General features: G+C 43.0%; 1 protein-coding gene across 4 annotated transcripts in view; it reads right to left on the minus strand.

Moving 5' to 3' along the window:
- RNF182 (ring finger protein 182) overlaps window positions 1-18,403 on the minus strand; it is a 34,008-nt gene extending 15,605 nt beyond the window's left edge. Inside the window, exons 1-3 of one of the 4 annotated variants that reach the window (XM_048839929.2) lie at window positions 18,250-18,403; window positions 17,197-17,306; window positions 15,520-15,636 (exon numbers count right to left, since the gene is read on the minus strand). The gene's annotated coding sequence lies outside the window, so the exon portion shown is untranslated. The other 3 variants (XM_048839928.2, XM_048839930.2, XM_048839931.2) reach the window with 3 other exon arrangements.
- Window positions 18,404-21,615: the final 3,212 nt, after the last annotated feature.

Genomic DNA, 21,615 nt, shown 5'->3' on the forward strand with positions numbered 1-21,615 from the left:
AATTAATGCCGGAATAGGACTTCTCAGTCTTCAAGAGGACTGAAATTGCATTATTGAGACTGAATATGGTACTTAGCAATGAAATGTGCTGGTCTTGTCCCAGTTGTGGGTTGTCAATGAAAGAGAATATTGTATTGACAGCAACAGGAGACAATCCTTTAACTTAAGCAGTAAAGTTATTGCTAATGGATACAATGCCGTCTAGGTCAAGTGAAGGGCAGAATCTTCACAGACTGAACTTGTATATATAGTGGTAATACACAGACCACAAATGTTCAGCAAGGAAACTGATGGTGGGCTGTTAAGAGACTTTCATGCCATGCCAGAACATACAGATATGTAGTCCCCTTTCAGTTTATTACAACTAGAGCCGACACTTTAGTGTTGTTGATGTTGTTTAGATTAGGACTGATAATGTGATATTCCTGTTGGAGTATTTAATTCTAGGGCTTCCCTGGAACTGGATGAGGGACAGTCAGATCATGGCTCGATCCTGCAAACCCGTACTCACCTGGATAGGTCCTAGAGATACGAGCAGTTCCAGTACACTGAGGAGGCTGGCCAGACAGTTTACTGTGGAAGAGATGGGGAACACCCACTAGATGGGGTGAGCTCAGAACATCTCCCCAAAGTGCTTGTGGATGAGAAGGGATTGGGTTCTTGGGGGAGACTTTGCTGCTCTCCACTTTACTGATTGCAGTCATAGATGGGAGAGTAGGTATTTCATAGTGTTGGCTGACTCTGGTGGAAAGTGGGAAGAAGGAAGGGGACCACTTTATTGTCTCCCCTTCTGTCAGCCAATGAAACTCTTCTCTTCACTGGGGGAGACAACACCCCCCCCCCAAAGTCATTTCTAATGAAGCCACGGCTAATATGGCAGTGGAGAGGCATCTCAGATTACATTTACAGCCCATAGGGATTCCATGCATTGTCTCTGTGGATGCTCTCAAACATCCCTCCCATGCGCTGGATGCCAGTACCACTCCTTGGGCACTGAGCATGGTGAGCTGCAGAGCTCCCTCTGCACTGCATCTGCTGAGCGGTTGCATCACAATTTGGCCCAATGACAGAGCATATATAGAGCAAAATCCAGACCTTTACTGCACTCCAAAGGGAATTGATACCCAGACTTCAGAAAACAGGTGCCATATATTCCCAGTTAAACTGCATTGACATCACTGAGCAAGCAGGAAGCCCCCACACTCTAGCCAACTGTAGCTTTCAACAGGTCTTCAAAAAGGTAACCTCAAGAAGTGCATATTGCAACCAAAGAATATGGAGGTCATAAAAGCCTGGATAATTGTGGGCATGCCTGCAATACAGAGAAGTGGTTGAAGTTATTTAGCCAATGCAGATGAAAAGGGGTACTTTTAACTATTGACACTACATGGTCCACCACTGCCAATATCAGCAAACCTAATGGTCAGTGGTACTGAAGGTTGCTTAGTGATCTAAAACAACCCAGAGGAGACAATCAATTGGTTAAACTAGTGCAGTCTACATGTCAGATTGAGATTAAAAATAGTTTAAAAGGTGTCAAAATTGCTCCACTACAATCGTCTCAGTAACCTGGCTCAAATGAGGAAGATTAGAAATACAGCAGTAGTTGGCAAAACTGATATGAAGGGACGGCTTCTTAAACATGAACCTAACAGTCACTTGTGAAAAAGTGGATCCTTGGCAATGATTTCTTTCAGGAAGGAAATCTTAACCAGTAGTATACCCAATACCGCCTTCAGAGGAAGCCATATGGAGCCTGAGTCTACTAGCTCATAGGTTTCAGGCCAAGAAACCAGCACATCTAGCACCAAGAATCAGATTCTCAGCCTTTCACTGCTCCTAAGTGGGCAGCTGAGGAGGCTGGGTATGCTAGCTCTATGTCATTCCAAAGATCCCCTCGCCTAAGGAGTATATTGGGGCTATGCAGGGGGTTTGTGGTTGGGATATGCTGTGCTCTAGCAGACTTTGAGGGCATAGTGGCCTCTAGGGAACCTTTTACTAGCCAGAACAACTTGGAGCAGCCTGAGGCTACTCTTAGGCCTGGTCTATACTTAAACCATAGGCTGACATAGCTATGGTGCTCAGAGGGGTGAAAAATCCACACCCCTGAGTGCTATACCTACCTAAATCCTGGTGTAGATGCAGGTAGGTTGACAGAAGAATGCTTCCATTGACCTAGTTACTGTTGCTTGGAGAAGTGGTGTTCCTACAGTGACAGAAACCCCCCCCCCCACTTCCATCACTGTAGGCTACGCTGCATCTACACTATAGGATTATGCCAACATTGCTATGCTGCTATAGTCCTTGTAGCATAGACATGGCCTTAGTAATGCTGGGAGCATATTCAGGCCTGAATATCTTCCCAGGATTAGGTGAGAGGAGCAGAAAAGTGGCAAGTGCTCCAGTGTATCTGAAGATTTATCTCTCAGCACGTGTAACCTGTCAAAACTCAGAGATGATGTACTTCCCTCACCCCCGTCCCCACCCAAAAGGATTTGCTACCACAGAGACAGCCAATCCAATAAAATCTGATCATTCTTGTCTGCAAAGTAGATAGAAAAAGTCTTGCAGTGAGAATCACCTGGTTCTGTTTTGGGGCAAGGATAACCTGGGTTCCCTAGATTGTCCTCCACCCAAAATAGTTCTACTAGTCAGGACTTTGTGGACTCTATGGAGTAGGTATGAAAGTTTTCTTTGCCTTCACCACAGCCATGGCCCTTTTCTGTCAATTGCATACTACTACACTTGAAATGGTAAACTAATTTCAAATATTTAAAGTGTGTTTTTCCACTTAAACATATTTAAAAACACAAAAATCACTGAGGCATATCACTGTCTCAGAAATTTCTCCATATGGCCTGCCCAGCAATCTAACTAGAAAGTTTAGATAAAGGGAACTTAAAGTAATATAAACTATCATAAAGCAGGATCACATAAGAGTTCTTATACTTGCTTACTTAGCTGTTCTACCTCGTATTGTTTGAGACCTGATATATTATTTGTCACACAGTACACTGGGTTTTAGTTAAGTGCCTAGTTAATTGCATTCATGGTTAGATGCTGTACAATGCAAGAAGAATACAAATTAGAACCATCAAAAATTCTAGATTTCACTCTAATATGGACAAATCTCCTTAGCAACATATTATTTTCTTAATGAGTACTCCCAGCAATGTCACTTTTCCTTTTAGAGTGTCACAAAAGAACAGTTTGGCGGAGGAGAAAAGAATGAAGCAGGATAATGAAGGATAATTCTTGCCTGATCCAAATTAAGAATGAGAAGACACTTTGACAGGGAAAGAAACAGTAAGATTAAAGTTACATTAAAGAGTATAATTAATATTTCTTTAAAAATAATTAAAGAATATAATGGTTTTAATAAAGCAAAACCACCTTCACCCTCACTACTCTGAGCTGTTGAATGGAATGGTCTCCTGAACACTCCACTGCGTCTGATATCTTTTCCAAAAAGTGATGAGCGAATGATCAGCCAGCTCAGTGACTTGACGGACCAAACATTCCAGGATGATTTATATATTTCCTAATGCACTCACTTTCAGTGTGCTGAATGCTTGCAATTTGCATATATTTATAAGGTAAAAGTCCCTTCTCTGAAGTGCCAGGGGGTTAATACATAGGGCTGCATTTCATCCATTGTGAATCCATGGTTTCGTCACACGTCTCCAAACACTGTGCACACAAGTTGTAGTGTATTAAAATATATCCTTTTCCTGGGGTTTGGTTTTATTGACAAAAGGAGCTCTCAATGAAACATAAAATCCAGCCCAAGCGATCTCTCTAGATTGGACTGCTTACAACAAGACTAACGCAGGATTTCTCAGCACCCTCCCCCATATTCTCTCCTTCAGTAGAGCCACTCCCACCACTCTTCTATTAAGTGAATTATGAGTTACTTGCAACAGAGATAGGTTCAACAGAAGTTATTTAACATTGTCCAGCAGATCATCACTTTCTATCAAGTTGAGGTTTTGCTACAACAGCTGCCTATCAGTTGCACTTGTGTTTGCCTGCTTAGCACCAGATCTGTAAGCAGTCCATGGTGTTACACGAGCCATGGAGAGGAACAAAAAAGTGCTTTTAGAAAAGCGATAGAAGATATCTGAGAAGACCACAGAAGTTTTATCTTTCACTCTACAAGTTTCCATACCCAGAACACGTCTCAAATTGACCTGGATGGTTCAGAGGATGAGTAAAGACATAAAACTGAGACTGTCATCTTCAGGGTCCATATATTCCCCTCCCCTCATGTAGATTTGTGAACTGTGCTGCTCAGCCATATTCTTCCCTTAGAAAGGCGAGGCAGTGATACTACACAATAGATATGGCTTCACAATAGAAGACCTGCAGATCCTTCCCCAAAGGTTTTTGTAATTCTCTTAGACCCATACCTCCAGCCATGCAACAGTGTGTCCCTCTATAATGACCCCTCTAATAGAGGTAACAAAGTCTGCAAGTGGAAACTTTCAGTAACGTTAACTTCCATGAGTTTCTAACAGAGCCCAATTCTGCAGGATCTCTTGCACACTGCTGTATAAATGGGAGGGGGATGGGACACAGGTGAGCCAGGGGGAAGAGCAAGCAAATGCAGTGCTAGTGGATCTTACGCTACATAGATCTACCAGCTATTGCCCCCTCCAGAGAGGCATTCAGAGAGCAGTGGCCACAGTTTCCACACACTAAACCAAAATACCTATGATCAGACAGGTTACTTTTATGACACCTGTTAAAGGGAATGACTGTTTTCTTCAATAAGGTTATCTTTTTAAAAGATTTCCATAGTAAGGGGGAAAATCAAACAGATTTTTCTGAAGAAAAGACTCTTGTTGCAAATGCTAATAGTGCTATCTTTATGCAACAACTATCCTATTGACACATTTCCGAGATTGAACTATGCACCAAATAGAACCTTAGTTTATGTATCCAGATGTGCAATGGCTAATCCTGTAGTCCTCACTCAGGCAAAAGTTCCACTGAACTGAATAGGAAGTGGTCTGAAAAAGGTCTGCAAGATAATCCCACCTGGTGAAATTCCTTCCCCACAATGATACAGATTGAATTTTCTGACTTTTTTCAGCCTGTCCAAAAGGAAGGTTCACCCTGTTAATGAGGTATTCCTTCTCTATATCAAGAAGTGATTATGTTTTAGCCAGAGGATATCATGCCACCTGTGACCAAACCTCTAGCTTCCAATTATCCCTGCCAAACTGCACAAAATAAAAACAGTACTGAACACCACTTTTAGTGATGCAATTTATGGTATAATACATCTGTAAATAATTCTTACGTCACTGAGAAAAAGGGTGAAATGGTTACAAACACTTAGATTACAAAAATGGAACTGGGGCAGGGCCATCCTTACCCATATGCAAAGCACCAAATTTCCTGGTGCCCTGCACAGCCGCAGCCTGCTCCAGCCCCTGCTCCGGCTCCGGCTCTTCCCCAGGCCCCTGCCCGAGACCCACCTCTTCCTGCCCCTGCTCCACCCCAGCCCCGCCCCCACTCTTCTGAAGACTGCAGCCAGACCCAACCCTGCACTCACCGTGTGGTAAGTGGAGGGACCCGGCCCCAGCCTGCTCCACTCCCCTGGCTTCCAGCCACGCCGCCGGCCAGTGCTGGGGGGTGGTTCCTTCCCGGTGGAGGCCTGGGGGCTGCGAAGGGCACCAAAACAGCTAGGGATGGCCCTGAACTGGGGCATAATGCTATGTCAACAGAACCTCTAGATCGGGGTGACCAACCTGAGCCTGAGAAGGAGCCAGAATTTACCAATGAACATTGCCAAAGAGCCACAGTAATCTGTCAGCAGCCCCCGTCTGCTATCCCCCTCTAGCCCCGAGCACCTCCCGCCCACTAGCAGCCCCATCAATCAGTCCCTCCCCTTCCCTCCCCATGCCTCCCGCCCACCGCAATCAACTGTTTTGCAGTGCGCAGGAGGTTCTGGTGGGGAGGGGGAGGAGCGAGGGCATGGCAGGCTTGGGGGAAGGCACCAGGGCCTTGGGGGAAGGGGTGGAATGGTGGCAGGACCTGAAGCAGAGCATGGGGTTGAGCAGTGAGCATCCCACAGCTCACTGGAAAGTTAGCATCTGTAGTTCCAGCCCCAGAGTCATCACCTATGCAAGGAGCTGCATACTAACCTCTGAAGAGCCACATGCGGCTCCGGAGCCACAGGTTGGCCACCCCTGCTCTAGATATTGCAAGTCAACCCCTGATCTCAGTTAGACCAGTGTGAATCCAGAGTAATTCAGTTGAAACCAACGTAACTTTAGCCAATGTCATGTTAGCAAATCTTGCCTATTTTTGTCTTTAAAAAACAGAACACCAATAGTGATGTCAAAGTAAATAAATGTTATAACAATGGTGGAATATCGTGTTAATGTTTTTTTTTTTTTGCCAGTCTCATAGATAGATTGCATTGAAACAAGGTCTACTGTTCCATTCTGTTGCTTTCATTATATATTTTTTAAAGGTATGTTAACAAATCTTATTTTTAGGGATTCATAACTTAGTTAATTTCATTTACATTTGCTTGGAATGTTGCATGAGAAATGTAATGTATGAGTATGGGCATTTTTTCCAAAGGGCCCTATCTGCAAACCATATGGAGGTAAAACTCCACGTTCACTTCCTGGGTGAGAGGGGACAATGCCTGTAAAGCCTGCAAACCCTCAGAAATATTTTGGTTTGTAGCTTTAAAACTCTTTTTGGCTCATGTAGTCAAAGATGCAGTAGACAATCCTATAGTTCGTACTCAGGCAAAAGTCCTACTGGATTGAATGGGAGGCAATAAGAAAAGCAAACTAAAAAAAAAATTTTTACAAAACTGTCGGGTGTTAATCTGTAGAGAATGATGCTGTTATTGAAAACCATTTTTAAATTGTCAAGTTATTAAAGCTTGGCAACAGGTGTGCTTGTATCTACATCCACTCTGTGAACATCATCATTAAGAAATGGCATTTTAGTCATTACACCATCATCATACAACTCTGCATGTACTTGCATGCCCAAAATGATACACTTGTTTTAAAACCAGAGGGTGTGCAAAAGGGGCAGACAGGATCTCTCTGTAAGTCTTTATGAATGCATGAATTCTGGCAGCTATTGGCAGAGTATCAAGTCTAATGGACCTGATCCAGTAGGTGAATGAAGCATTTGATACTCTTGCACTACATTGTATCCTGTCCAAAAGGGCCATTATGGTAGCAGAAGAAGTGTCTCATATATTCTATTAATGTACCATGTGAAATAATTGCTCCGTTGGGTCTGAGAGAGACCTAAGTACAATTCACTGGCAATAGCAGGGTTAAAACATATTATTTGGTAATCTTTTAATTCAACTATTCAGAAAATGAAATTTAATACAATAAATGATTAAAACAACATCAATAAGAATTGTATTTTTACTGAAAAAAAATCAAGGGAATTCAAATGAAAGATTTTCAATCCATTCTCAGTGTCCTGACTCCTGGGGCAAATTCTACCCTCAGTGGCACCTGTTCAAGGCCACTGAACTCAGCCCCATTGAGTTAAATGGGCTGCATGCGTGTAACTGAAGACATTTTGTAAGATTTGCTTCTGAGATCCCTATAATGCCTAAGCTAATAGTGGTATCTCAAATTAAAATATAAGCCTGAAACGTAAGTTTCTTGGTGTTTGTCAGCTTTAGTTCGCACACTACTATTATTTTAGCATATTTCTGTATTTCTTATACTGTTTTTTGGGTCAGCATAAAAGTACTGGATAACTCTACTCTCAGTCTGGATCAGAACACTTCAACAGTAAACAATATCAGTGTGGCCACAGACCATGGCTATATATTTGTACACTATTATTATTATTATTATTAATTCTTATGATGATGATGATTTGCTTTATAGTGCCCAAAATATACTTAGGGATTTAAAAGAAATATGTAAAAAGACAAGGCCCCTGCAACAAAGGTCTTACAGTCTAATATTAGAGATGATGTGATGAAAAGAGAACAAACAGTCAATGTGGGGGAAGGAGGACAAGGGTTACAATTATATGGTGGCTCAGTTTGAGCAGATGCACATTTTGGGATTGTTTAATGAACAATGAAATCTTGTTATTTTAATGAACTCACTCACTTCTTGAAGGTGCTCTCACAGAAGTGTGTTTGAAAGAGTGAGATAAAGGATGAGAGTTTGGTGGATGGGATGAGGTTACAAACACGTGTGTGGGGGGAGTGGTATGGAAGAAGGTATAGACATGAGTGTGGGAGAAGGAAATTCAGGAAAGGCGGCTTCAAGGCTAGCATTATTTGCAGAGTAGAGGGAGGCAGGATGAATTCAGTAGGAGACTGTCAGAGATATACGCAGGGCCAGATGTAGAGCCTTGAATACGATGAAAACTACTTTGACCTTGATATGCAAGCCAGTCCATGGAGTGAGTCAAAGATGGGAGAGGTGGTAACATGGCTTGTAAGATGGCTAAGGAAGATGTCAGGGTTTTGGACATGCTGGAGGAAAGCAATGTGGATATCAAGTCAGCTGGTGAGAAGTGGGTTACAGGAGACAAGGTGGAAGAGAGTATAAAGGAATAAATTTGTTAGTCTCTAAGGTGCCACAAGTACTCCTTTTCTTTTTGCGAATACAGACTAACACAGCTGCTACTCTGAAACAAGAGATTGAGACATTGGACAGATAGGAAGGTGAGGGAATTTTAGATATGTTGTGGAGGGAGCAATGGCAGGATTTTATCCTAGCCTGGATGTAAAGAGAAAAAGGAGAAGGAAGCGCTGAAATTTATCTTTGCATTGCAAACCTGGGAATTGCTTTGTTGTTGACAGTAATGGAGACTGGTTGAGCAGACAAGGATTTAGGAGGGAAAATTACAAGATGGCTTTGGTAATCCTTAGTTGGAGCTGTCAGCAAACCATCCTAGATGAAATGTTAGTGAATGCAGGAGAAAGCAGGCAATTCTATTTCCTCTCTCACTAGCCTCACAAGACTCTCTCACTAGCAAGAAGGTTCAATTTCCAACCATAGTTAATGGCACCTATGAAAACAAATGAGATGTTTTAGGCAGGTGAGGTCACTTCCTTAGGTTTTAGGCCACCAAGCTGACAAATGGTTTGGATATTATCATAGAAAATACCTTAAATAAAAATGGATAGCCATGGAGTGGCAGATGTGATTTATGGCAACTCCTTTATCTTTTGTGAGGAAATCATATTTCCTCAAACAAAACTTATTGGGTTTGTCATGGAATTGACAGACATGCATGATTCTGAGACATGATTTGTTTCTATGTACAACTGGATTACTACACTCCTGAATGAAAGATATTGTTTGTGACTCCAAGCCCACAGGGTTAGTCTAATACAGCTGGGTGTTCAACAAGACAGGATTGTGAATGCAGGATAAGGGACTATGGTGCTGCCAACATTTCATACATGTGAATGGTACATGTGCCCTGTACCATTTATGGCTCTAAGTTAGCAATGCTCTGGTTATGGCTGGGGAAATATTTACCTTCTAGGCACCTGATTTCAAATATTTATAACCTGAATAAAGTGTACCCTTGGACTGAAATTTCTCATGTTTCTTTTCAGCCTTAAATTATTTAGGTAGAAAGTTTAGTAAATCAGAAATTGCCAAATGGGATTTTAAGTGTTAAGAAACACATCAGGTTCTTTTTTGTACTCAGATAACTCAAAACCAATAAACTTTTAAAACTCTGAACTTTACCCCTAGTTCTCAATGAGACGTTTATTTGCGGCTAGAAGGAACCATTGTGACTATCTAATCTTTTGTAAGACAGGCCATAGAATGCCAGCCAGTAATTCCTGCATCAAGCCAGATCCCATCTGGGCCTTACAGAGGTGCACAGTCTCGGGAGGGTGCAAGGAACTTTTCCCACGCTCAGTGTGTGACCCTTATAACATAGGAACTGCTTCCTGACAGGGGGCAGGAAGAATGGTGATGAGGTGGAGCAGAGCTGGCCCTTGGACTGCTGCACAAGGGGCTGTAAGTTGCATCTCATTATGGGGCATAGCTTCTGAGAACCTGAGGAGGCGTTTTGGACCACATCCTGTGGTCAGCTAAGGCTGGGTTGTGCTGCTCTGGTGGAGCAATGTAACCTTAGCATCCTAAAATGCCAACAATCCCTCACTACCAGGAGCTCCTTAGAACCACAGACAGCTAGCTTAAGAGAAAGCAACCCTGAAACTGCTCTGATTTACACTGCAGACTTGGGGGAAGCAAAGATAGCTTTATGCCACCTTCTCAGCTGTTCTGAGAATACCTTGGTCATAGCTTAGAATCCAGGCCCCTGCTTTTCTGAGGCAGAATGTCTCCCGATGCTCCCTTAGGAATGGCACAGCTCTGCACTATCCTGGACATGGGACTGTTCTTACAAGACACAATTTTTTAACAAGTCGCTGTGAAGTATTTGTATGTGCCAGTGGTTCTCAACCTGCAGGCTGTGTGCGGCCCAGTTAGCACACAGCTGCAGCCCAGCTGTGTGCTAAAGCCTGCACAGCCCCACCCGGCGGGGTCTGGGGTCCATTGAAGGAGGGCACTGGGAAAGAAGGATTTTCCTCATTAGGTAAATTCCCATAAAGGAAAGGGAAAAAAAATCTTGACCTGTTACGGTTGTCCAACCAAGATGGAGCATATAATACACTTGATGCCACTCTTCTGAAAGCATACTAGAGAAGCTGGGGAAAGCCATGATGTATTTCTCTGAATATCATGTTGATAAGTTTAGCGAGGTTTTGGTCTATGAGTAGAGTGTGCATACAATATTATTAGCTATTGAATTTCACCTGGTATTTTGGGAACCATTCTTCCTTATCTCCATTCCACAATCAATATCCAAAAGGAGAGACTCCCCCCACCCCCTGCAACAAAAACCATTGCATTCAGAGAAGACTGGACGTCCTCACATAAATGTTGATTTAAGACTTCAAACAAGAGTGACAGGAAGAATGCCCATGGATTTATTAAATAAAAGAGAAGCTATGTTTAAACATTAAGGCTAGGACACATGAGGAGCGCAGCTCCCAGCGCTGGTCCACTGTCTACACTGCTGCTTTACAGAGCTGAAACGTGCTGTGCTCGGGGTGTGTGTGTTTTTTCACAATCCTGAGAACGTTGCAGCGCTGTAAATTGCCAGTGTAGACAAGCCCTCCGTGACAACCAAACACCACAATTCTCATAACTTCACATGCATTAATTATATATATATGAATAGAGAAAGGACTTTCAGCAAATTGTAACCTTTCCCCTGATACCTTACAAGGCTTGCTTTATATGCAAAGGTAAGTCTTCACTCGTAATGTTAAAGCACTGTCGCAGCAGTGCCTTAACATGGCCGTGCAGTCGTAGCACCAGCTACTAGGAGAGCTCTCTCCCAGCGCTCTGAATACCCACCTCCACGCGGGGAGTAGCTCCCAGCGCTGGTGCACTGTCTACGCTGACCCTTTACAACGCTGAAACTTGCAGTGCTCAGGGGGGTGTTTTTTACACCCCTGAGCGAGAAAGTTTCAGTGCTTTAAAGTGCCAGTATAAACAAGCCCTCATATCAGAATTATATACAGATGAGGAATACGGGGGGTTGCAGGGTGCTCTCCCAAGGCAAAGAACGTCACAACAGATACTACCTGTAGGCCCTGAGGATGTCACATGGGCCGCAGCTGTGTGCTGCTTGGGTGGCAGGTTGAGAACCACTGATCTAAATACACCTACTATGTTATACTGTCGGAAGTTACCTATCAGCCTTGAGTGATTATAGGCATATAATGGGTGAAAAGGGTGAAATGAGTTAGTACTTATGTGTACACATTTCAGATTGTAAACTATATCTCTAGTCTATCTGGTAAATAGGTATATTTTGATGTAAAATACCATAACTGTCTTGAGAAAGTCTTGTAGACTTTCTGCAAGTTAAAATCTCTCGCTTTATATAATATTGTAATGATTCACCGCATCATTATATTAATATGGTTATTTGTATTTAACTGGTTATAGGGCATGTTCTATTGTCAATTCCTATTATGAATAATTTGAATATATTGCAATTGAAAAGAAAAATGCACAAAAAAGGCCCAATTTGCAACATGGTCTGAAGATTTAAAGACCCTCTTCAAACACACACACCAGCTTTTTAACAACAAGAATGCAAAAAGCAAATCAGCAAGTCTCTTTATGTGCACTACTGTAACACAAAAAAGGTTGAACAGAATTTTAATTGTAAAGGAGTACAATATTAATGCATGTTAATGGAAACCACAATTTAAATTCTGACAAATTACCCTCACTCCCCAACACATATTTCAGCTTGAAGCAAATGTGTTTGGTTGTATTACTATAAACTGCTGAAAAAGAGACTTTAGATGGAAATGTGGCCAGATCTTTAACCACAGCAAAACACAGTGGGATAAATTCTGTTTGCAGTTTACATACACAGGACACCACTGGTGAACTTACATACAATTGCTCAAAACACGCCTTAATTTACCAGCAGGACCTAGGAAGGGCAGACAGTCACTTTAAGGTGGGTTCACTCATTCCTTTTGGAAAGATCTCAGAGGATTTCAACAGGCAATTTTTTTCCTCTGAGAATTCTCACTTATGGAGTCTCAGAGGGGTTAATCTTGTCAGCTCTCTTTTTCCATGTGTACATTTTGTAAAGCCACAGGGAGAAGACTATGAGATATTATAGGCTACTGTGTCATCAATATGCTGACGATTCTCAGTTATGTCTCTCTCTTACAGTCTGGAGAGAGAGAGTTGTTTCCATGATCCCCTTCCAGACATCAAATAAGCACATGCTTAAATCCCACTAAAATTAAGCATATGCTTAACTACTGTCATGTTGTCTGAAGATAGGTACTTTATACAAACTATTTGGTTTACGTTTAGTCCCGAAAACATGGATGTGATGCTTGGAAAACCATTCCTGAGAACTTTCAGGGACTATGACTGCATCCTTAGTTTTGCACACCTATCTGCCAGTTGCCAAATTGGCTTACAGTGTTGGGCTCTATCTATCCATCCATCCCAATAGCATCTGAGTGACTGATATGAAAATAAGCAGGTGGTTCATTGCTGGTATGTTCTCTCCCACCTTTGTCTTATGGTAGTGAAGATAATTTGTACCAGCGATTAGTGTGTTTATGTTTTATACTGAGGGAAATCTAGGGCATCAAGATGGGTTTTTTGATCTTATTGGAGTCACACCAGCTCCTAGATAGAAGTGATGGTTGGAAATAATAAACAATAATAATACCTAGCTCTTATACAGCACTTTTCATTAGTAGTCTCAAAGTGCGTTACAAAGGGAAATGAGTATTATAATCCCCACGTTGCCCACTCAATCTTAATTTTGGCAATTCCTATCTTTTGACAGCTTGACTTTTCAACCTAAACATTTTTAATGCAGTTTTTTTTAAGGTAATTTCCTAGGTTTTTAAACAGTAAACTAGGAAAAAAACAAAACACCAGACATTCCACCATGTGGAACCATACTGACTCATACATGGTTGGTTCATCAGCAAGATTGGGACATTTAAGGATATCCACAGCACAGACCTCTGCCACTTGAACTAACAGAGTAGTTAATGTGGGCCAACCAGTAAAGGGAGACAAAGCACGTATTTTCCGTATGGGTTTCAGATGCCTGCCGAGCGACAGCACAGAAATGTTGAAACTCAGGAACCCTGGGTTCGGTTCTCGATTCTTTGGGGAGTGTATCTAGTGGTTACAGACCCTTCTGTCCCTGGCTCCTCCAGCCTGTTCTTGTCCCAGTCTCCCCCTCCACCACCCCTTTGTCTCCTTGTCCCAGCCCCTTCTCTCTTCAGCTCCCCATCTCAGTCTCTTCTCCTCCCCCTTGTCCTAGTCTTCCTTCTCTCTACCCTCCAGAACCAGCTCCTCACCTCTCTGCATTTCACTCCTCTGCTTCCTCCTCCTCCTCACTGCCTGGGCACCAGTGGGGCGTGAGGGGACTGAGAAAATGGAGACACAGTCTCCCTGCGCCTGGTTCCTGTGCACGGCGCCACAGCTGCCCCTGGCTGCCATGAGGAGCAATTGCAGGGAAAGTCATAATCAGCCTTGCAGTCCTGAGATGGAGCATGCTCAGCAGAGATGGAATCTTCAGAGAATTTAGCTGCACAACTAACAAGTCTCTACTGAGCTTGAATGTGAACTGAGATTTTCAGAGGCTCATAACATGGCCAAATTTGGGCAGAATTTCACGAGACTGGCAAAACACACATCCCTGACACAGATGACCACCTGCTAAATTTAAAGTCCCTGCATAGAAGCACCAGAGCATGTCAACAAAATGGCTGTAAGCAATTTTTAACATGGAAAAAAACAAACAATCTATTTTCCCCTAACCTTGTTCTGAGAAATGGCTGGAATGTTTTTGTTGAAATTTTCAAAAAAGTCAGCCTGAGGCAGACATCTGGTATGGAAAATTGCAGCCCAAATGGTTAGAATTTGGCAAAGATAAGCAACGGAAAACAGGATCTTATAATGGAAAATGTTGAGCAACCTTAACTTTAGGGATTGCTACAAAATTACTCTAAACTATTGATATGTACTCCCAAACTTTAACTCCATTTTAGCATAATTTTTGTCTGGGAATTAATAGAAGGTAGAAAATTGTCCCAGTCTCCCTATAATAAATAAGAGCTACATGTTCCTTTTTTTTGGCCAGAAAAAAAATGGAAAGGTACATATGCATAATTATCACATTTTTATTATGCCTAAGTTGCTGTGTATCATGCCATTCAATCTGCAGGAAAAACAAGTTATAAGAAACCATCCATAATGTGGCTTTGAAAATCCAATATAGTGGTTTAAAAGTCACAGTTCATGTGCTGGGGAAGATGCATAGCATTATACATCTTTATATGTGCCTGCAAATGGAGCTGAAGCACAAGGCATATGTCCACATGGACCATTTCTGACTTCTGTGCGGTAGTCTAACATGTAGCCTATAAATATCTATCATTTGCAAGTTGCTTTTTTATGCTTGGAAATCCACTGTCATGATTACTGTATGTATATTATGCCACACTAAGCTGCAGATGTCTGCCAAAAGCATGTTACTGCTGGAACATCATTTACAATGGGTAGGTACAGCAACACTTCAGAAAGTGTGTAAAGACCACACGAGAATTTCCTGAACCTTGTACAGTTAGATCCCACAGCACTCCATAGCAACAATGCTGGGAGGGCTGAAGTCACAGTCTCCGGGGTGCCAGTGCTGTGTATCTCTCTGTATGTATGAAACTGCTGCTGGTGTGTACCAGTGCCTATGGTGACCCTGTATCACTACTAGCAGTTCCTTGTAATGGCTTCCTATATGACTTCTTGGGCCCTGTCCCCTGCTTCCTGAGATATTATGTGGAATGAGGGACCTCAGGAAGATATGAAATGGCTTACTCTGCACAGTCCTGATGTGGTCTAAACTTCTTCTGCACCTCTTTACGTAGAAGGTTATGATACAGCCATATTCTCTGTGGTAAATTACCTTGTTCTTTCAGGGTTCCAGTGTGGTACTTTGGCTTTTCTCTTCTGTCTCCTCTCACATTTCATCAAACACCACTCCCATTTTGGGAGTTTGCAGATATTCTACATGGAACCATTTCTGTAATGTAATTTGATAGACAGCATAACCAGTAAGAGATTTTGGGCTTTCACTTGGGGGTTTAAGGTAGGATTTGTGTTAAGTTCCAATGTTTTTCTCACCTGGTGCCATGCAAACTAAGGGAGCAGAAGTCCCCTTGTCATTAATGTACACAATTGATCTTTTACTACCTGACAGATGCATTCAATTTCACATAGCCTGGAGGAAGGTCTAGAAATGCCATTTCCCACTGTGCTAACTTACCTCAGGTTGCTATTCCTATGCATTTAATAAATTCAGATTTGCTCCTTGGTGTTACATGCAAACAGAGGGCATTCAGAAGGATATGACTTTCAACAAAGCAACTGTTATGACACTTTGGCAAAAAAGGCAAACACTTTTTTTTTTAAAATATTGAGTAAACCTTTGCACATAGACTATGTAAACCAGTCTACTGGGACTTTAGGGTTTTTTTACTCAATACTTCTGAGGTCTTTTCATGCAAGGTTTAAATGAGAGATACTACAGTGATATACACCTTAGAATTACTTAAGATAGTTTAATATGTATTAATTTTAAATATCAGGTAATTTGTTTCTTACAAAAGAAGACAATTTCAGCTTTATACAAAGCATCTGCTGCTTTTGCTCACAGCTGCTAAAGAAAGTTGAGCTTTCATGTCACCATTTCTTCTTTATATTTCCTAGCTCAATATTCTCAAGTCTCTCTCAGTGAAGTGAAATTGGTAGGTTAATTATTTCATTTAAGAGTAACAATTTCTATATTCACCTCATAGACTCATCAGCGCCTAGGCTACAATTAGCTAATGAGGGTACTGAAATCCTGAAAGATTAATATTACATTATTTCCTGTGTCTTAAATCTTGACACTGTGATTATGCTCAGAATACCCCATACCACTTCAAGTTCCAATCCTTAATTGACAATCATCATCTCAACTGCCAAATCTACCTCTGTACATGGTTCTTTTATATACAATCTCCCATCTTTTCCTGTTTACATCAAAGACCACACACGTTTCGAGTACCTGACAGGCTTCACACATGTACTGCTATAATTTCATTCCACTTCCCACAATAGAACACTACTAGCTAATTATTTAGACTGACCTTGCAGGATCCGGTCCTATTTGTCATCACTGGGAGTTGTTTTCATTCAGAAAGCTCTTTCAACTTCTATTAAATACATTTACTTGCAAAGCAAATAAGTAGCAATGCCGAAAAATAATTCTATTTATGAGCCCAGTACAAATACAATACAGGCATTTAACTGTATTGCAAACTTCTACAGACTGCCTTGTCAATGCCCTGCCTATTGATCCTGTTTGGCATTAAAAGCAAATTCACCTTCCTACTATTCCAACCCTCCTAGCAACTCAATCCAGACTACCCTTGGTTGCCACAGTTAACCACATTTCTGACAGAGTTTAAAAACAAACAAACAAACAAAACAAAACAAACACACACAACCCTCCCCCTCCCCCACTTTCTAGTGAAGGTTGAATTTGAGAGCAACAAACACATTTTACATAAAACCAAACAGTAACTTATTGTATGTTTACTCCCATCAGTGTGCAGCAATTTCTTGATTCATTAATCCTAAACCCAATGCTTCAGCATTTCTTGTTTTTCTCAGGCAATACATTTCAAAATCATCAGACCCAGTCGTTTCCTAAAAACGAGAATCAGAATAGAACGAGATATAACACAGAACTCCCAAGGGAAAACATTTTCTTTTCATTTGCAACAAAATATGAACTTCATTGATGAACATGCATGTTATTTTAAATATATAGATATCATCCCCACTGGAAATGAAAAGCCAAGCTCACCAGTTGCAGATCAGGGAACTAAAATGGAATGAAACCTGAAAGTATCATTTTTCTGTAAGCTTATCTTTCAAGTTGTTGCCAGGACAGTAAGTCAACCTGTCAGACTAACAGAAGAAAGTGACCTCAACAAGCACCGTGAACCCTGGAGTTGCACAATTAAACTGAACCATTTTTATTCCTCCCACACTTGAGGCAAAGTCATAAAACTGTCTGTTTCTCTCTAAGTCTTTTGTCCCTCTTCCTTTCAGAGGAGTCTTCATCACTGGCACTGAGTTTCTAGTGAACTTCAGAAAAACAAAAACAAAAATAAGAGATTTGACAGAAATCTCAACTTTCCTTCTTTTGCCTTTTACCACAGTATCTACGTATCTGCTCGTGCTCTTCTCTCACTATATCAATATTTGTGTGTATTAATCTTCCCTTTCCCTTCTTCCTTTTATTCTTTCATGTGTTTTTCTCCACAGTGGCAAAGCCAGACAGAGTTCAGCCCCCTCACTCCCTCCATCACACCCATTTCCTCACCTCCTTCCCAAATAATCCTGAGAGAGGGCAGGGGTGTGCAGGGGGCTTTGCATCAGGCTCTTTGGTGAATGAGCTGCTTGCTCCTTCAAGGGGAGACACTGGTGCAGTAATAAACTGTCAGCAAGTCATTAAATCCCATTGATGCTTCGGGAGCCCCAACCCCACAATGCCACCCAGAGACATAGTCAGCCCCCTGTGCAGGGGATGGGGATGCAGTGAAAGGTGAGGTGGCTGCAGATAGAACTGGGTGCCTCTCTGTACCTGTTTTTAGTGCTGCAGGCAGGGTTTCTTCAGGAGACGGTTCCCTCCTCCTCCCTCAGCCTCAGCAGCAGCAAGTGTCTGAGAGCAGGGAACAGGCTTTGTTACTACTCTGGAGACCTGGATCAGTGCCGTCGCTATAGAAACTGGCTGCAGCCTGAAGTGACACTGACAAGTGGCAGGGGGCCTGAGCTGTTCATTCAGGAATATCCTGGCCTCCTCCTACTGCAGCCAACCCCACAGCAGCCCAGCCCAGGGAGGGAAAGGGCCCAACCCAAGGTTGTTTCTCCCCATTCTCCCTCCACTTCTAGGGGGCAGTCAAGCGCAGAGCATTACTCGCCCCCCCACCCATTCTTCCTCCAGTCTGAGGTGCTGGAGGGCACAGTTTGAGGGGAGAGCCCCTTGTTCACATTTTGCCATCAAACTGAAAGAAATGTTGGGATGCTCTCCCTGCTGCAGATGAGCTCACTCCTTTCTGCATGCTGCCAGAGACAGCTTATTCCTGGGGCTCACAAAAAGAGAAAATGTTGGACTTGCACCAAATGGTGGATATTTGCAAACACTTCCCAGGGGAGAAACACCCTTAAAATCCAGCTGTGCATTTTAAATCCCTACCACTTCACAGTATTCAGGGTGAACAAGGTGCCATACTATCCATTGGTTACAGAGATTTTTCAGAACCACAGTATAAACATTTCCAGCAAAGGCTGTGGTAGCCCATTGCGGGCCCCCAAGCAGGAATATTTTGGGTCCCTACCACACAACACAATAAAAAGCAAATAGGGGACCCCCTTGAGCTGCTCAGGGCCCTAAGCAATTGCTTAATCTGCTTATGCTTAGCACTGGCTCTGATTTCCTGCAGCAGCACTTAATAGAAGTGATGTTTCTCACAAGAGAAAAAGTGGGTATGTTTTTGTTTAAATGGGTGACCTAATGAATCAGCCCCCCAGCCCTTTACCCCTCCTGGAGGCAAGTGTGAGCACACAGTACATGGGGTTTATCACACATTGTCAGGAATTGTTTTGTGGGAGTAGCTCATTATTCTCTAAGGGGAGCCCAATGGAGAGTATCACTCATTTGTTATTCTTAATAATAATCATGTTTATTAGAATAATGGCTAAGGACCAACCAAGACTTGGGCCCCATTGTGCTGGGTGGTGAACAAACACAGACTAGTGGATGCTCCCTGCTTCAAAGTGCTTTCAATCTAAATAGCTCAGGCAGACACTGGGTAGCGAAAGGGTAGACCACCTGCAGAGTGAACTGTGGGATGGCAGCAAATGTCATGTTAGCTCCACTGTTTTTAAATGGGGGGGGGTTAGTTAGGAGAGGATACGCTAAATGGAAAGGAAGGGAAAGGGGGTGAGACGGACAGGACAAGGAGGCGAGGGTAAGGAGACAGGTGTGAAGGGAAGCGGAGGTGAAGAGACTGAGGGAGGAGGAGGAGGGTTGGAACACAGCCAATCAGCACAGGGCAGAGAAAGTCCAGTCAGAACGAGAAAGTTCTCTGCATATATCCAAAGGTCTCTGCTTTGGCTGCTCCCGCAGCTGCTGCTACTGGCTGGAGTCTTCGGCTGGTTCCTCCCTGTGGTTTTGCCCTCAGGGACACATGGGCATAACTCTCAACATTACACATAGCTCCATAAACATGGAGTTTCCCACAGCCAGCAGAGCAGTTCCTGAGCATAGTGGCTGCTGAGCCCAGCACTGGGGGAGCTGGGGAGATCCCAGGCCGCAGTGTGTCTGCCAATCCCTGCAGAATCATCAAGGCTGCAGTGGCTGGCCCCAGTGCCTTTCCTGCTGGGTCTGTGCCATGCTCATCCCCTGCCTTCCAGTCAGGCAGTATCACGCTCCAGCCCTGAGCTCCGCTGCAGCCACTGAGCTGCCCAGAGGAGCTGAGCATTCCCAGGAGCAGTTGAAGCCAGTGCCCTCCCTAGCTGTCCCCCAGCCAATTTTACACACTGCATGTAAGGTGAGTATGGCTGTGGGCACCACTGAATGTGGGAAATGTTCTGCTTCAACCACGCCAGGGGGTTTTGGGAGCCACAGCAGGACAGTCCCGCATAACCTGGGACTGTTGGGGGGTACGCATGGAGGTGCGCGTAGGAGAGGCACCACCTATGCCCTAGTGCTTCCAAAGTAGATGGGCATCTCCCCTGCACAGTTCTGGATCCAGAGATGTGATTGGGGAGGGATGGCCCCAGTTCAACCCCATTTTACCGCCTTCCCTTCCCAGTTCAGAAGTTCCTGCTTTGGCTGGCTGGTTCCTGTCTGCTCTCCCTCCTTCCCCAAGACTACAGTGTGGGGGAGGCCCTACTTGGATCCTAGTGTCCTCAAAATGAGGGCCTCCCCTCACACTTCTTGGTTTGGTTATGCACAGGTGTGGGCTGGGGGGTACTTTTCCATGGGAGCCTCCTGCCCATGTGGGGTGTCACTCACCACCACCACAGAGCAGTGCTATGAGAGCCAAAGGGAAGTCAAAGGCAATTCCTATTCTTCGTCCTATGCATCCTCCTCCTCTTCCTCCACAGGTTGTTCAATCCAACCCTGACTCCACTTTATGCAGCATGCTCTCATTTTATTTTCCCCTTTGAAAAGTTTTCTTCTCTCCCAAGCAAATGAAAGTTGATAATCATCCTTCTTGAATGAAAGATGGACTCTCTCTCTTTTCTCTTTCCTTAGTTTATATTGATTAACTTTGCTCCTAAATTTGCCAAATATAAGAAACCCAACACACAACACCCAAGCTACATTATCAATCTTAGCTGCTGCCAGTGCTAAACTACTGGTGATGACTATTAAGTATCAGCATTGCAAGTCATTGTGAGTTGATGAATCTGTGCCAAGATCTGCCTACGCATTTCAGGTTATACTCCTCAGGAAGAGTTTGGCAAAGACAAGAAAGCCCTTCCTCTCTCCCCATGACTTCCTCACAAAACATGGGTTAAAGCAGAATTTTTGACAGATTATAGAACAATGAACAACAGCAGGAGGAAAGAGGGAGAAGTGAGAACAGAGCAGAGTTGCTATGAAAGATTGGGGTCACCATCTACCAACCTACCTACCAAGGATGCCTGCTGAATACCAAATCTAGAGTGAGACAAATCCATCTGATCAGAGGCTGAATGGAATTGCTTTTTTACATTAAAGAACTCCTCTGATCTGAAGCACAAAGTGTAGGTTTAGAGAATGGGACATGTTGACCTTCACAGCCAAGGTGATATTTGCTTATTAATTCCCCATTTGCAGCAGTATTTTTATATACCCTTTGGTTGTCTGGAATTTAATTATACTCTCAATAAATAAATTTGTTTAAAAATTAGCAAGTTAAAATGCAATTCATCTGAGATTTTATAGTAAAGAGGCCCT

Source organism: Caretta caretta, chromosome 2 (genome assembly GCF_965140235.1).
Source record: "Caretta caretta isolate rCarCar2 chromosome 2, rCarCar1.hap1, whole genome shotgun sequence".
NCBI lineage: Eukaryota > Metazoa > Chordata > Testudines > Cheloniidae > Caretta > Caretta caretta.